At 35.5% G+C, this 9,783-nt stretch overlaps 1 protein-coding gene and 1 pseudogene across 1 annotated transcript in view; one reads left to right on the plus strand and one right to left on the minus strand.

The window, feature by feature from the left end:
* Positions 1-9,783, plus strand: part of SLC9A9 (solute carrier family 9 member A9) — a 514,150-nt gene that overhangs the window by 48,749 nt on the left and 455,618 nt on the right. The gene's annotated exons all lie outside the window — the stretch shown is intronic.
* On the minus strand, positions 7,334-7,452 carry LOC111742615 (annotated as a pseudogene).

A 9,783-nucleotide genomic window follows, 5' to 3' on the forward strand; every position in this document is an offset into this window, starting at 1 on the left:
AAAACCCAAAGACGTATAGTTCATAGAGGGAGGCCAGGCAATACCTCAGTACCTTAAGCTCTAACCCTGGAAAGAGAATGACTTAGAGTAGCATTCTTCACTCAGAAAACATGGACCCTGAGATTATACATAGAAGGACTTCAGGAAGGTTGTGAACTCCCTGAAATTATCCATGAATTTTTAATGGGAGAGCATCTGCATAGATTTCACTGCTTTTTCAGCTTCTCTAGAGAATTATGATTCACAAACACAAAGAGGTAGTTGGGAAAGGAAGGACTTTACATATCTTCATATTTAATTAGAATTGAAGAATTCTCTAGGCTGCATTCAGGGTGGCCATAAAGTCTGGAATTATGCATGCTATTATTTTATCTGAAATGTAATAACCATAACCCAGTTATTATATATGTATGTATTCCTAGACTAGGTCACCATCCGGTATATATACCTAAGAGTGGAAGTGTCAGGTGTAAAGGTCTACAAATGAATACTCATTTTTACAAAATAATGCCTAATAATTTTCCCAAGAAATTGTACCAATTTTTCCTCTTAATTTTTGGCAATTTAATATGTGAAATGAAACTATATTGTGGCCTTCATCTGTATTCCCCAGATTATTAATGAAGTTTATATTTTCATATGATACCTGCTCAATCTTTTCATCCATTTTTCGACTGAGTTTTCTTATCATATTTTCATTAATTTGCCAAATTTCTTTATATGTTCCACATGTTAATCCATATTCAGTTATATATGTTGCAAATCTTTTCCCTCATTTTTGTCTCATGCTTTTGCTTTGTTCTTGATGAACAGAAGTTCTTAAATTTAATGTAGTCAAATTTATAATTTTTTTCTTTAATGGTTAGCATTTCTGTATTTTGTTTAATAAATCTTTTACCACTCCAAGTCAGAAAGATATTTTCTTCTCAAGTGTTTTAAAGTTTTGCCTTTTGCAGTAAGTTTATTTTCTAGAACTGATTTTTCTATATGAATAAGAAGTGGATATCCAATTAAATTTTTAAAATAAATTTATAAAACTCTGCTTGATTACACTGATTAGTTTCATGTCTGAGAAACTCTGATTATTCTATTGTTCCTCTTTGTGTATATTTTAATTAGAACAACTCAGGTTGGCAAGCAGTAGCAGAGAGGCAAAGACAGTATTCCCTTGTTAATTCTTATCAACCACAAAGCCCTATATTTTCCCTCTCTTCTCCCATCTATCTTCACTTTCTCTCTTCTTTCTTTCCTCTCTTTTTCCCTCCCACTCAACTATGTTTTCCTCACTGCCCCATGAGACTGTGTCTGGGCTGCTGCTCTCTGAGACTCCATTTTCAGCAGACTGCAAAACAGCAAGGCTCAGAGAGCCTATGTCGAGTCAGACTAGAAGGCCCCATGCCTTCTATGTGCATTCATTTACTCTCTGGATTTGAAGCGGCACAGTAATAACTATCACAGATGTCAAAGGGAAAAATAAATACACTGCTTCCCTTACACAGCCAAATAAGAAGGAAAAAAAAAAATCTCTAATCTGTCAAGTACAGCCTGAGCTGCTTAGCTGTGCCGTTTCTCATATCCATATCACAGCATGCATGGGCTGTATTTCTGGCAGCAGAGAAGACAGTGGAGTTTCTGAGGAAAAGAAACAAAAAAATAAGAAAGAGGGAACTGTAGAGGTATATCAAGAGATGTAGTTTGGAGATAAAGGAGGTAAAATCATGAGAGCCATATGGATCTATGCAATAGTCACCAATCTAATCCTATCACAACCTTGAAGATGTAGGGGATAAGAATGACAGAACAGAAAGAATAAAAAATGAAAGCAAATAAAGACTAATTCCAATTTAGGAAGAGAAATGTTGAAAATCATGTAGAAGGAAAAAGATATGTGAGATTGTTGACATGAGAAAAAAGAGAAATTTCTCATAATAAAATATTCGAGTCTTAGATTGAACAAGTTTAACTTCATTCTTTAGTACTCCCAGGCATAAAGTCAAATATTTTTCTAAATTTGACCAAAATCTGATGGAATAGCTACAGTAAATGTGGTTCAGCTCCCCCCACTCACCGACGCATCATACCCCATTCAGATAAAAGGTAAAAAAATAAAAAAAGCATATCAGTTTCCTATTTCTGTGTAACAAACCACTCCCAAAACTTAGTGGTTTGAAACAACAACCATTTAATTAGTTCGCAATTCTTTGGCACCATAGTTTAGGTTGGACTCAGTTGGGCAGTTCTAGGATTCTCATCTGCCGTCACTCATGTAACTACAGTCATCTGGGGCTTGACTGGGATTGAGTGATCTAAAATGGACTCACTCAGATGTTTGGTAGCTGATTCTGACTGTTAGCTGGTTGGTCTGGGAACTCAGATCATATAGCCTCTCATTCCCCACTAGTCTGGCCCTTGTTTTTTCTCATAGTGGTGTCAGGATAGCATTCCAAGATGATGGAAACAGGAGTGCCAGACCTCTTAAGGCCCAATCCCAGAAGTCACCTAATATCACTTCCATCACTTTGTATTGGTCAAATTATCTCAAGAGCAGGCAAGAATCAAGGCATGGGGAAAAGTTTCAACTTTTGATGGGAGCTGTGATAAAGTCACATTGCAAGGGTCATTCATAAAGAAATGGGAATTATTGTGGCCATCTTTCAAATATTCTTCCACATGAAGGAACTGTAAAATATCTTCAGATATATCAAGGTAAGAGCTTGCATTAGAAAATTGGACTTAGAACCTGGCATGAAACCTATAAATACAGAAGAAAGCACAGTGAAGAACCAAGTAGACCACAGAGGGTCTAACTCATTGGCTTCCTCTGTTAGACTTCCTGGTTGTCCTGAACCAGCAACAATGAATCCCTACACAGATGACTTAAGTGACTTACAGGAAGTATCTTATAATGTTCTGTTTGTATATAAAAATTAATGGAAAAATATATATAAACCTCAAAGGAGATAAGGTAGAGAGCATGCCTCACTAAGATTTTATGCTATCAAAACAAAGGGCATTCATGAAAAATTGACCTTTGCTCAGTTAGAGTGGGTAATTATGGAAAATTTTTATTTAATTTGAGAATTTCAGTCACTTTTTTTTGTTACCAGTGATGCAGAGAATGTGGAGGTAGAAGTGTGGCCATATTATCTGTAAATGCAAAATCTGTGCTGAGGGAGTTTCTTCCACAGCTGCACACCCCTTGTCAAGGGCTTCCATGTCTTGGGAAAGAGATTGTTCTATGACATGACCACTGCTAGACCTGTGAGCTAGACCTGGGTCAAAACAGAGATTGCTTTTGATAAATCCTTTCAGAGACTGTCTGACTTTTCTGGACATAAACCAGTATCTCTTCCGTATGCCCCATGGCATGCTGGTTCCTGGAACAAGCTGTTGTCCTGAGCCAGGCAAGCAAGTAAGGCATTTTCCCTTACCTGGGACAGTGACACACCAGTACCTCTATTCATCTTGCACTGTTCTATATCATTCCTTGGTGCCTGTCAGGCAGCACAGGGATCTACTCTGTCTTGCCATGACCTAAGACATGCCTCGTATGTAAGTTTCCCTTAATAAATTCTTAATTGCCAGATTAGAGTGGCATGCATCTTTTTTTGATCTGTCTTTGCCCTCTACTTACACAGGTAGATTTTTAATCTAGGGGCTTTTCCCTGGGCCTGTGTGCAAGAAGATATGTTATGCCTAGTTTGCATCCACAGTTGTCTGGCTGGCAGTGGAGCTTTGGAATAGGGTAGAGCTTTAGAGATGGTAAAAGCTTGATCTTGACAGCTTATTCACTTTATTTGAACAGTTTAAGAAGAAATAAGGTTAAAGAGCTATGCCACATGGTCTTTATTGAATCTTTCTAGGGCCTTGAAGATTAAATTAAAAATAGAAACCCACGAATCCTTCACCGAACTATAAACTACATTACCAAAACTGTCATATATACCTGTGTGCTTCTCCCTGCTCTCCTTTCTCCCTGTTCTCCTTTCTCCCCGATCCCCAGAGGTAAATCTTATCCTGAATTTTATTTATAGTTTTCCCACATGCGTTTGAGCTTTATTAAAAAGTATCATACTTTATGTTGTTAATCCATTTTCTTTTTTCTCCACTCATGATTTTTTTAAGATTCATCCATGTTATGGTTTTCAGCTATAGTTCATTCACTTTCATTGATAATATGCAAATGTGTGAATATTTCAGGCTTTACCTAGTCTCCTGTTGTTAGGGTTTCTTCCATTTACAAATATTCACCTGGGCCTACATAAAAGATTCTTTAAGCAATGAACTCGGAGTGAAATGTGCAATATCAAATTGTTTTCCAAGCAGTACCCTTACCAGCAGGTGTAAGCATTTCTATTACACCATATTCTCACTAATGCTTAGTATTGTCAGACTTCTTCATAATCAACTTGTCTAGCCCTGTGACAATACTAAAATATTTTAATTATCAATGCCTTTTAGTAATTAACTCTTGATATCTAACAGGACAAATCTTACCTTGCTCCTACCCTACAATAACCTACATTATTCTTCATCAATGTCATTAATAGCTACGTGATCTTTTTATATGGTAAAAATTTTAGAATCATTTCATTAAAATTCATTGACTCATGTTAGTATTTGGAATAGAATTGCATCAATTCTATTTATGTTATTTATGTTATTGTCCCTTTTTACTTTGGTTTTCTTTATGTCTTTCAATAAAGAATGGAGTTTTAACTTAAGAGTCTTATACAACTTTTATTCATTTTTTTCTAAGAATATTGTATTATGAATAATTTCATTTTCGACCCTTTATTTTCCACATGTTGCAATTTAGCCATCTTGATGAGCAAGAAAATGGCTCAGTCCCAGCTGGCCTGGAGTTTACAGTCTATGAGGGAGGCAAATATTTATGAGGAAGTCACACAAACACATGGAAAAGCACAACTGTAGTGTGTGTGAGCAAGGAGAAGTAAATGATGCAAAGAGATTCTAAACTTGGAAGATCTGCTTTAGGGTAGGGTTTGGTATGATAACAGCTTTGATAGGGTAGGTAGAGGGGACTGTGAGAGCACACTTAGGGTGCCAGAAGAGGTTTCTGGGGAAGTGATTTCTAACCTAAGATCTTACATTTAATTTTAAAAGAGGGAGCCAGGCAAATATCTGGAAGAAGTCATCCCAGACAAAGAGGATAGCATGTGGGAGGCCAGCAGTAAGGTGGAGCTTCAGTTCTTTTCATCTGTAGAAGTCAGAGCATGAACAGGAAACAGTAGGAGATAAAGATGATGAGATGGGAATTTATTCCAGGGATTTGAGAACTTGTTCTGAAATTTGGACATGATTCTGTAGGCTGCAGGGTGCCAAACGGGGGGATATGCACTTTTAAAAGTTCACTGTAACTGGAATACGAAAATGGATGAGAGGTGGTCAAGGCAGGAAGCAAAATAGTAGTTAGGAGCAAATGGTAGTTTAAACTTGGAGACTACTTGGTTGGATTTGAGAGCTGACTGGAAGATGGAAGTAACAGGGTGTGGCTACTGATCAGATTTAGAGAAATAAAGGCTATTATGGTAACTGTTAATTTTCTGGCTTCAACTGTAAACTGGCTCTGGATTTGACTGTCAAACCTAGCACAATTTGGACATCATGTGCTCTCTCCTTTTATCCTTATCTTATATTTCCTAGTAGATTTAATCTTTTATTTGTCATGCACTCACTTTTAGTAATAACCAATACCTATATTGTAAAGTAAATCGATGAATTAATGAAAAAATTTTAGAAATGCATATTCTTTTATTAATGAAGAGGTAGCAGAAATAACAAAAGTTACAACAGCTAGCTAGCTAGCTTTTGGTGCATTTTTTATGTTCTAGGCCTTGAACTGACCATTTTGCATTTATTATCTCATTTAATCTTCACAATGAACAGTAGAAATAGATACTTCTATTGTTTCCTTTTTTGTAAGTGAGAATCCGAGGCTCAAATTGCTTAAGTAACTTCAAAGGTGTGACTGACTCCAGAGATTGTATGCTCAACTCGTATTTGCAACTTAAATTACATCCTTGGTGCTGCAGCAGCATCAGCGGTGCTGAGAGCTTGTTAGAAATTCAGAATTTGGGCTGCACCCCAGAACTCTTGAATTCTAATCTGCATATTAACAGAGCTATAATGAATTTTCTATGCTGCACTCCCAAACTGGTAGAGAGATTTAATAATTTACTTAGGATTTAGTAATGACAGACTATAGGAATCAAGATAATTTTAACTTGCATTTACTACATATTATCCAGGCATCAATGAAACTAAACCAAATCAATTAATTTTATAATTTATATCTACAAGATTTATATGGCTATATGGGAGTGTACATGTGTCTGGGTCAAAAATTGTATGTATGTTGTGAAGATAATTGGTAGAATACTGTTAGTCAGGCTCACAGAGCCATCACAGTGAGAAGTGCCCAATGTTCTGGTCTAAGGGTTTTGGTGCTCCACCTGATTCAGCAATTACACTCTGATGTCATTAAAATAAAGTGGCCCCAATAAAAGAAATAGAAGCCAATCTTAATTACAGCTCGTAAACGCTTTATTGCTCAGTTTCACCCTCAACTTACTAATTTCCACTGCATGAGAGGTAGCTATAAAGATTTCCAATAGACAATCTGCATTATCAACAGAATCATGAATATGAATGATGACATCATTGTTTTAGATTCAATGAACAAGTATAATCTTGAAGTTCATTGCTACTAGATGATAGGTGCCTACAATCTTTATTTTCATACAGTTCTTGACTATTTGCCCTATGGTTGCATCTCCTTCCTCCAAAATCTAAGTGCGATTTCAGCATCTGTATGAATTTGAAGTGATTTTGACTGGATATTTTTTGAACTTCTGTTCCAATGCTTTGTGAAGTAGATTGCTCAGTCATTTCCTCAGCTTTTCAAGGATACTATATCATTTGTTTCTGTCTTCAAATAAGTTCTATGACTATGAGAAATATTGACTATAGCAATGACAATTGCTAGCATTTATTGAGCATTTACTTTGTGCTGGCCGCTATCATGCATTAAGCTCATTCATTATACCAATCCCCCATTTAAAGATTTTTCTCATGAGAATATACATTCTACAATAAAAATTTCACTTTTTTATTAAAACAATTTTTAATTTTCCTTAAATGTTAAAGACAACAAAATATTTTCATAAATATTTTTATTTACAGAATAGACTTACTGAATATTTTCTTTTCTTTTCTTTTCTTTTTTTCCCTAGGCGAGGCAACCCTTGGTTGACCTCACAGATTGCAAGGATCTTGTCAGCTTACACTCCCTTATTTTTTTATTTTTTTATGCCTACAGCACCTGGTCTTCCTAGGTGGTCTTCCATCCAAGTACTAACCAGGCCTGACCCTGCTTAACTTTCAAGACCAGGTGGGATCAGTCTTGTTCAGGGTGGCATGGCCATAAACTGAATATTTTCTTAATTTACAGTAGAAGCTTAGGTTTCTTAAGAGTGAATGTCCACAGAGACAAAGAGTTAACCCTATTGTAAACTATGGACTTTAATTAATAATAATGTATCAATATTGGCTTATAATAATGGAAACCCGAAGATTAAGGGGTTATATGGGGACATAGTGTGAAATTTTGAGCACTTTCTACTTAACATTTCTGATACTACTAAAAACAATTCTGTTAATTAAAAAACAAATCCACATTAAAAATTACCCCTTTTCTTTGATAACAAATAGAATATATCAGATATTTTCTGTGGTCCCGGTGGTCTAACACTGGATCGAAACTGGAGAGTTCTTCTCTAAACCTAGGACTCTAATTTTTTTAAGCTTGTGAATGGGATCCCAAAGTCCACTAAGCCTATTTTTAGTAGTAGCTCCTTGGCTGACCAGTTTGGCGATGACCCTACTACACTTCTTCTCTATCATTATATCAGCGGTCCTAAGAACAGAACCAGAAGCTGGAATCTATATGGAAACTTTTCCCTCTAGTTTGGCCTTTTCTTTCATTTGGGGCATATTTCTTTGTCTTAGTTTGGCCACCTCCCCGTGTTTGCATGAGGTAGATCTGCTATATTTCCCAGTCTTGGCAGAGTAGCCTTATGTAGTAGGTGTCCTGTGGGGTCCAGTCTGGATGTGGCTTCTTCTTTTATCCTCAGTTATAGGACTTCTATTCAGCTAGCCTTCAGATATTTCTCCAGGGTGATTTTTCTGTAATTTAGATGTAATATTGTTGTGGTCATGGGTGTAGGCATGTACAGTGTTTACCTACTCCATCTTGACAGGCAAAGATGTCCTCATTTCATATAGGGAAAGAAAATGGTTAGAAAATCATTTCTAGGTTGTAGTTTTAAAAAAGTTCAGTCAAACTTCACTAGGTGTTTAAGTAGTTTCTCAGAACAAATCTTAATGTCCTTAGAGTTTATCAGAAAATTACTTAAGCATTTTTATAGGACGGAATTTTTTTCCCCGTTGGGAAATTTTTGATTAAAAAGTTATTTTGACTTAGATAAAATTTGCTTTAAATTTTCTTATTTTGGAGTCGGGGAGAAGAGGGAAGCAGTTTAGTTGGATACCTGGAATCTGGGTTAACTACATTCCTTCCTGCTTTAAGCTTTTCATATTGAATAAGTTTGAGACAGTGGAGTTGCAAGTATCTCTGATTTTCCAGTTTTAAATGAAAATTGCTATTTCCAGGAAGGGCCCAGTAGAATTGAGTTTTAAGCATGATCTTTGTAATGGGTATGCCAACACCAGCCTGTTATTCTGAGAGAGAGTGGGTCCAGGAAAGAGGAGACTAAAAGACCTTTTAGTGGCCTTCTTTGTTCACCATAGAATTAAATTAATGTGCCTTTTACCAGATAAATGTTCATTTCCTGAATGTTGTGAGTTCTTGTTTTCCCTAAAAGATAATTTTTTTTAATTGGGAATACATTTTAGCACTTCCATAAGTGAGTTTACAAAATTCTTATGATGCAAAGTGTTCAAAATATGCAATCTTTCTAAAATAACAAACATATGTTGGGATATATTTTCCTCAGTTGAAGCAACATTCCTACAATAGTATGAAATCCATTCATGTTGAAGTGGAAATAAAATATTGCTTTGGAATATTACTTATGATCTACAAAATCCCCCCCCTTATAGATTCTCTAGGACTTTTATTTTTACATCTAATAATATTTATGAATCTTTTTGTTTTATTAATTTGAATTTAGTATTTCTTCTTCAATTAGTCAGTTTATATTAGATAGTTTATAAAAAAATCCATGAGTGTGTAGAAGTTAGAATTATGGGTTATAGCCATTATTTTAAATGACATATTGCCTACTTTCCTTTTTTTTTAAAAAAAAGGGGGAAAAACATAGGGAATGCAGTTGGCATTAATGTAATGGCTAGGTGGAGAGTCAGAGGAGAGAAAGAGCAATTAGGGAGATTGTTTTATAAACTATGTAAATGTCTAACCAATGTATACTTGAAACTGTATACTTGACACTAATAATAAAATCAAATTTAAAATAATAATAATAAAGGGGAAATATTACAAATTACATTTGTTAGAATTGAAGAGTTGACTTAATAATGCTTACTAATTTGTTTTCATCACCCACCTTGTAGTTCACATGTAATGTTCTCTCACTAACCTACAATTCCGCTGTATACATCCATTAAATCACTATCAAGAACATCTCAGTACTAGGTGGAAATACCCTTGACGAAATTTGGTTTGAATAGTGGAAGAAAATTCTACCACTGGCACAAAAATTGAGAGGACTGTTAATAATG

This window comes from Pteropus vampyrus, unplaced genomic scaffold, assembly GCF_000151845.1.
Source record: "Pteropus vampyrus isolate Shadow unplaced genomic scaffold, Pvam_2.0 Scaffold97, whole genome shotgun sequence".
In the NCBI taxonomy this organism is placed as follows: domain Eukaryota; kingdom Metazoa; phylum Chordata; class Mammalia; order Chiroptera; family Pteropodidae; genus Pteropus; species Pteropus vampyrus.